Here is a 7,500-nt window from a genome sequence, read left to right as displayed (position 1 = left end):
TGGGTGTGATTCAGGGAAGTGTTGATCAATGAGAGGAAGGAAGCACTTTCCTACATTTGTTTTGACATTTTTGCTGAAAGGTGGATTGTACCAAAGAATGTTTCTTGGTCGGTTCTTCCGTGACTGCTGTTTCTCGTTGCGTGGCTCATTGTAAGACGGGTTGTAATTGTAACCGCTTTTATTGAGGGCTTCTTGGTACACGGTTTTGGCGTTGTCATCAGACCGACAATGCTTTGACAACGCCAAAACCGTGCACCAGTTACAATTACAACCTGTCTTACAATGAGCCACTGTCTTACTTATTCACCGGCTGGGAGGTCCGTATAGGAAAAAACTGTTCCCGAGGTCTTGAGTACGGCCCGAGGCCGCAGGCCAATGAGAGGAAGGAAGCACTTTCCTACATTTGTTTTGACATTTTTGCTGAAAGGTGGATTGTACCAAAGAATGTTTCTTGGTCGGTTCTTCCGTGACTGCTGTTTCTCGTTGCGTGGCTCATTGTAAGACGGGTTGTAATTGTAACCGCTTTTATTGAGGGCTTCTTGGTACACGGTTTTGGCGTTGTCATCAGACCGACAATGCTTTGACAACGCCAAAACCGTGCACCAGTTACAATTACAACCTGTCTTACAATGAGCCACTGTCTTACTTATTCACCGGCTGGGAGGTCCGTATAGGAAAAAACTGTTCCCGAGGTCTTGAGTACGGCCCGAGGCCGCAGGCCGAGGGACGTACTCAAGCCTCTATACGGACCGACCTAACGATAAACGATTAACGATAAAGCTGAACTTCAAATAACTCTTGGTGCAATAAATGTAAAAAACAAACAGTTATAGCGGAGGTCCGCGCGCGCCTAAGGCAGGGCGGAAAGAGACCGGGCGGTGAAACGAGCGGGTCCGAGCAAAAAGGTGTGATGCAGTAGACTGGGGTCTACTAAAAAGCCTTTTCAAAATGGCGGCAAGTGTTGAGATCGGCGACTCACTCGAGGAATTGGAAGAATTGTTTTTACAGGACATCACAGACGACTTTTTTGATTTGAACGAGGAGAAAAATCCTTCAGATGTTCCAGACACATAGCTGATGTTAATGTAACAAACATTTTCCCTCTGTTTTTGATTGGTTCTCTCCTATAACCTATGGCCTTTAGGTAAATCCAAGTGTTTTGATTGGTGCTTTCTTGTTCAGGACTTTGCCATACAAGCCATTTCCATGGGAAAGGTTATAAGCCATGTTTTTTTTTTTCACATTTTGTTTATATTTTGGTGAGTATTTTCACGACTCGTGCTGTGTGTTGAAGGACCCAAAAGGCAGGTCAAAATACAAGTAACAACTTGGAAATATTAAGCTCTTGCTAACCGAACTGGAGGGCGATACTGGGGAATATTGGTTGAACATTGTGGAACTAAAGATGAGCGCAGCGAGGTCCATACAAAAATGACTAAGGTGCAATATTCATCAGTATGGCTTGGGCAAGCTTGGTTAGAAAGTAGTTTATCATAATTATGGTACTCGGGCCATGGTTGTTTCTTGAATTTGTGGCTTTTCAAAAACAAAAATTACACAGCTTATGACCGCTTCCAAAGAAATGGTCGGCATAGCAAAATCCCAACCAAGAAAGAACCAATCACAATGCTTGCATTTACCTAAAAACTACCTTACCACAGGAGGAAAAGCCGGCATGGCAAGCAACCCCCCACCCTTAGCTCAAGCTCTAGATCTGCCACTGATTACCACAATATTTTCTGTAGTTGAATGATAATTGAGCTAATTATGTGCCTTACTGTGAGTACAATAGTTATGCAAAGTTTAATTATGGCTTTAGAAATCAGTCATGTTCAGACAAATTATTGGCACAGGATTTGGGTAAAATGTTGTTTATTGTCATTATTGAGAGCTTACTGAACACAGGCTGACCAGAGTGCACCTCAGGCTAAATGACATACCATCGTAGCTTACTAGTTAGTATGACGAGTTGTGTAGTTAGTGTCAAGAGAATTTGGTAAGCGTATTTATGGTTAGCTCTCACAAGCAGAAATGATAGCATGCTATTTTCAAAACAAAATAGAAAATAGAGCTAAATATTGTTACCTAATACCATTAATTATCTGAAAATAAAAGTCCTGCCTTCCACATTGTGTGACATTGCAAATCTTCTAATTTGCATAATCTAAAAAAATAATTTAAACTGGAAAAATGAGACAAGATATTACAAAGTCATAAATGCTATCGCCCACATTTTTTGAATGACCTTTACAAAAGAGTGATAAATGTAATTTTTGGGATTATAGGGTCTATAACTCAATCAATAAGACTGGAATTTTGCCGAGTGGTGAAGCATTTGAATCAAAAACCCTCTGAGGGGAGTCTGAATGTCTGGCAAAAACATCTACTTTGTGTACGAAATACAGATGACATAAAATAATGGAAACAGGCGACAAGAAACAATATCGCACCAAAATATAATGTCTTGCAAACAGTGGTTAAACAATAATTATTATGTTACCATTTGTGTCTGGTACCCCAAGAAGTAGCCATATTAAATTAAAGATGAACTGTCCAACTTAAAGTAAGATTGGTTATTTAATAGTAATACATAGCAACCTAGCAACCTTTGTAGCTTTCTTAATTGTTGTTGATAGAAGAATCCTCCTTACAAGAAGGGGTTTCTCTCCACTAACTAAAACATTCACTAATTAGCAGATAGTTTGAGGGGGATACTGTGGGTGAATGGTGAATGAGGGGAATACTGTTTGTGAATGGTGAGGGTTTGTCTGTAGAATGAGGGGGAGAAATTTACAAACTCAAGCAAACTCTCAACCCCAAAATAAGGTTAACAAATGAAACAAACTCTGGGTGAAATTAAAAACTTTGATCACAGAAACAGCCAGATAGTACATGTATGAAAAACTGAATCACGTAGGAGGGATTAACAAATACTTGACTCTGAAAATTATTCAGCAGAAGTGGCCGGCTTGGTGGTGATGTGTTCAAAAAGGCTTGTGGTGTATGAGGCCACCTAAGCAGAAACAGCCACAAGTCAAAAAGGGACCTTGCCGAGTGCTGGAATATGTATGTTCTGTTGTTTCGTTGATTGTTTCATTGGCCCTGAAAAGCCCCTATGGGTAGCGGTCAATTAAGTATGTATTGCACGGTGTGTATGTATACTCAGTAGATTAAGGCCTTTTACTGACACCTTGAAAACAATATGAAACAGAGTTATTGTATTGATATGTAATATATTTAATTGATTGAGTAAAAGGGCTTAAAGATCAGCCACAATTTTTTTTTTAATAAGCCCTCAGACCCCCAAAAATAGATGCCTGTGATCCTTGAGTGTGAAATAGTCATGCTATATTTTTTAAGGTCTCTCTGCGGTGTTGCTAGTCAAGCCTAACAATAAATACAGTCATTGTTATTTTTTAGGGTATGTTCCATGGCTTATGTTTTTAATTACTTTATTTATGTTTCACACAGTGGAACAAAATGTGATCATATTGATCAGCCACAGGTTAGCTTATTTGTTTGTGTCCAAACTGCACAAAGGCAAAGAAAACAATATGGGGTTTGGGAAAGGATGGGGAGTCTTAATTAAAACGTAGCAGTAGTGACAGGCTACAAATTGCTTTTCCTCACGGGAGGATATTCTGCAAGGAACTGGAATCATTGCTTTGTCCTCAGTTGGTACAAAATATGAAGGAGTTGCCATGGAATAGCATGACTTTTTTGTATGGTCATACCTAACGGGGCAAGGACATGGTATTTACAATAACTTATCAGTTTTGCATTGTTTTGCTGTGATCCATTTTAAGTCTTGTCTATATATTACGTCGAGATCAATAATTATTGTTTGCCATGTTATGAAGTGTTCTGACACATCTGTCCTTCTGTGGAATGTTTGTTGAAGCTCTTTTTTTCCAGGCTTTGAAGTAATTAAGTACTAGGTTTAAGTTGGTAACACGTTGATCTGTTATTGACTGCAGTGGACTGTTATCTTTAAAGACATTCCAAAGCATTTCACATTTTCATAAATTCTTATGTCTTTTCTGTGGTGTTGTTTTCATGCAAAGCCATGTATTTGCAAACTTTTTCGGACAGCAAGCTTCACTCGTATTTCATTTAAATCATCAAGATTAACTTACAAGCGCCCTGACTAAACCGTATTTGTTGTTTGTTGATTTTCCCAAGCGGGTGAAATCTTGAAAATAGTTTTTTACTGTCGGTAAAATTGACTGCGGCTGGCGATTCGTCGCGAGCGATTTTAAGTGAGCAAGTTTGAAGTTCTGAAACGCTGCTATATCCAAATATATCCAGCTGGTTTTTTACTATGTTATGTAAAAGCTGTCGATCTTCAACATATGTAAAATTAAGAGTGGAGTAATGTGGAGTACTCCTAAAAGAAGCAGCGGAACATTGCTTGGTCACGATAAGCGGGACATAGCTGCATTCGACACAGTCTTACTTCACTCAAATTTGAGCAGCTTACGACGAAAATACTTGAGTTGTATTCCAACAGACAAAATGGTATTGAGTTTTGGGTCAAAAATATCAAAAAGGCCTTTGAATAATACACTACTGGTGGCCTAAAAATAAAGAAAGAAAACTATATTTCCGGTTCGTCGAGAGGATATTTTTGGCAGCCATTAATTGGCTGAGGGGTTGGCGCTGAGGGGTTGGCTGAGGGGTTGGCGCAGTGGTAAGATCTCTGCCTTCCAATCCTAAGGTCCCGGGTTCCATTCCCGGTTCTGCCGTGACTGGAATATTTGGCGACCTTCTTTCCCGCTAAAGTTCACTCAGCTTTCCATCCTTCCGAGGTCGGTAAAATGAGTACCAGCATGCATGGACTGCTTAGAAGCGGCTGCAATTTGCGCCTGTATATGCTTCCGGTCCGCTGGGGGTAAATTGATCATTGTAAAGCGCCTTTGAAACGTTAGTGAAAGGGCGCTATATAAATGCACCACTTTACTTTACTTTACTTTACCGGAAGCGGGGAAGGAGCGCTCGTGCCAGTCCTTCTCCGCATCACACATTGGACCAAGAGCGGACTGCCCGTTTCACCGCCCTATGAACGCCCTATGTATAAGCGCCCTGCCTAAGGCGCGCGCGCGCGGAGCACCATAGCTAAGAAAATATGGTAACCCATCGATGTGAGAAAACTTTGGTTTTATAGCCATGACGTCATAAACGTCCGTACGTACGCACGTACGTCCGTCAGCCCCTCCATGTATGCCAATGTGACCAGTATCACGTAACCATATCACGGGCTCATCGAGGAGGCAATACTCCAGTTTACACTATAGCTAGTTTATAGCATACATCTTTGATATTGGAAATCAATGTTATGGTCAATTGACACCTGTCATTACTTAGTATTGGACTTTACTAAGAGTTCGCTGATATAACGTACAGACACCGCAGAGAAATCACAGAAAGCTGTCTGACATAATGGTTGACTAGGCGTTACTGACAAATCCATCATCGCCAAGACTGATGAGTGCAAACTATCTTTCAGATTCACTATTTTTTCGGAGAAAAAGGTGGCAAATTTCTCAGACAATCCCCGAGGCGAGTCACATGTTGGTAAGAGCGGGGCTGATTTGACCTTGAAAAGGCCATCAATCATTCTAAAGAGCTGCTTCTGATCAGATCCTGAAATTTGATTCTTGTAGTATTCTTGCTTTGCAGAATTTAACGCATCACTGTAAATGCGGCACTGATCTTCAAATATCTGGCGATGGACCTCTAAGCCAGACTTGACATATTTGCGTTCCGCCTGGCGCTTAGCTCTCTTCAGAGACCTCAAGTTGTCATCATAACATGGCGAGTAAGGACGTAGTGTCACAGTACGAGTGCGAACAGGAGCATGTAATTCAATGAGATTGCTTAGAACCTTGTTATACTGATCAGTCAATACATTAGCATCTATGCATGCGTTTAAATCAGAATTATGTAATGCAGAATCCTTTAAATCCTTGTTCCATAAATCCAAATCAATCTTGCGCAATTTTCTACATTGAAACGTTCTTGTTGTCGCACAGGGCTTAGGTATATCAGCGGTGCACACTATGGCACTATGATCCGAGATCTTGTTAGGAAAACAAACAATTTCTGGAAGGCCACGTAATAGAGAATCATCATGCCTCACTAGAACTAAGTCAAGGGTGTGTCCACGTTTATGGGTTGGGCCCACAACCCTTTGCTCAAACCCAGCTGCTTCCAACATGTCCAAAAACTTCAAAGCATCAGCATCCTCGCGATTGTCAACATGAAAATTAAAGTCTCCAGTAATTATCAGGTTGCAATGCGAAGCCGCAAGATTCTCGAGTAGAATAGAAAAGTCATCGTAGAACACGCGGACAGAGAGTTTGTTTTTCTTTGAGGGCGGAGGTCGATATACCGTAACAAAGCGCATAGACGACGTAGGAGTAGAAATAGATATATCCATGTACTCAAAAGCATTAAACAGAGTGATCTCATTTTGTTTAATATTTAGCCCTTTCCTCAAAAAGAAACCTACACCACCACCACGCATTTCTCTTGGAAGATGAATAAAGTTGAAGTCCTGAAGGGTGTTTATAATATCAGCCAGAGTTAAACCAGAGATATTGTCAGTAGTGAGCCAGGTTTCAACCACAGCTAATATGTCTACCTCTTAGATATAACCAGGTCACACACAGATGATGCCTTTTTGTTCAGAGCACGGATATTCCAAGTTGCGAACTTTAAGCACGGTGCCCGATCAGATGTTTTCTTGGCAGTGTTTACATGGACAAGGTTGGATGAATTCCTGGCATTGTGAGTGTTGATTTTCGGTGAGTGATCATGGCGTGATGTAATCCGAACAGAAAGGTGTTGCTCATTGTTCCTAGAATCCTTAGCCATGATAATGATGTGCAAATCTGGAGAAGTTGAGCAAGCCGAAATGCAATCTATTAGGTTAGAAGAGTTTCGATCCCTAATAAATCTTCTGAAACCCCTTGTTCTCCTGTTCGAAGAGATCCGCGTGCTAATGGTGCTTTGCACTGACTGGTGCCACTGGATGCTAGACCCGGGGGGGGGGGGGAGGGTACTCCCTTATATGGGCTATATAGGTATGTGCGGCACCAAAGGATAGGGTTTTTCAGCCGTTTTGGTCATAAATAGGGTATCGATTTTGGCCAATTTTCCGTCATTTTGGTCATAAATAGGGTATCGATTTTTGCACTCTAGTCTTGAATTAGTTTTTCATTTAGAAGAAGGTACTTCTTTATCATGTCCCCCTTCTTCCATCCGCGCTTTGCCTTCCTCTCCCTCCAAACATTGCCTTTAACATTGGTCTGAACTAGGGAAATAATTATAAGGCAGGTCTGCACTAGGGTATTGATTTAAGGGTCAGCTCTTAAATAGGGTATCAATTTTTTGGTCAGGTCATAAAAAGGGTAGGGAAAATCGCAGATTTTGGTCATAAATAGGGTAAGGGTTTTAGGAAGCGGGCCGCACACCCCTACCCAATTTTTCTGGGAGTAC

The 7,500-nt window shown here is 41.1% G+C and overlaps 1 long non-coding RNA gene across 1 annotated transcript in view; it reads right to left on the bottom strand.

The window, feature by feature from the left end:
- The window catches only part of LOC138003825 (uncharacterized), a 176,124-nt gene that overhangs the window by 23,590 nt on the left and 145,034 nt on the right, over positions 1-7,500 (bottom strand). The window lies entirely within an intron of this gene.

The sequence above is a fragment of the Montipora foliosa genome, chromosome 5, assembly GCF_036669935.1.
Source record: "Montipora foliosa isolate CH-2021 chromosome 5, ASM3666993v2, whole genome shotgun sequence".
NCBI lineage: Eukaryota > Metazoa > Cnidaria > Anthozoa > Scleractinia > Acroporidae > Montipora > Montipora foliosa.
Note: the sequence above shows the minus strand (reverse complement) of the source record. Positions and strands in the feature narration are given on the sequence as shown.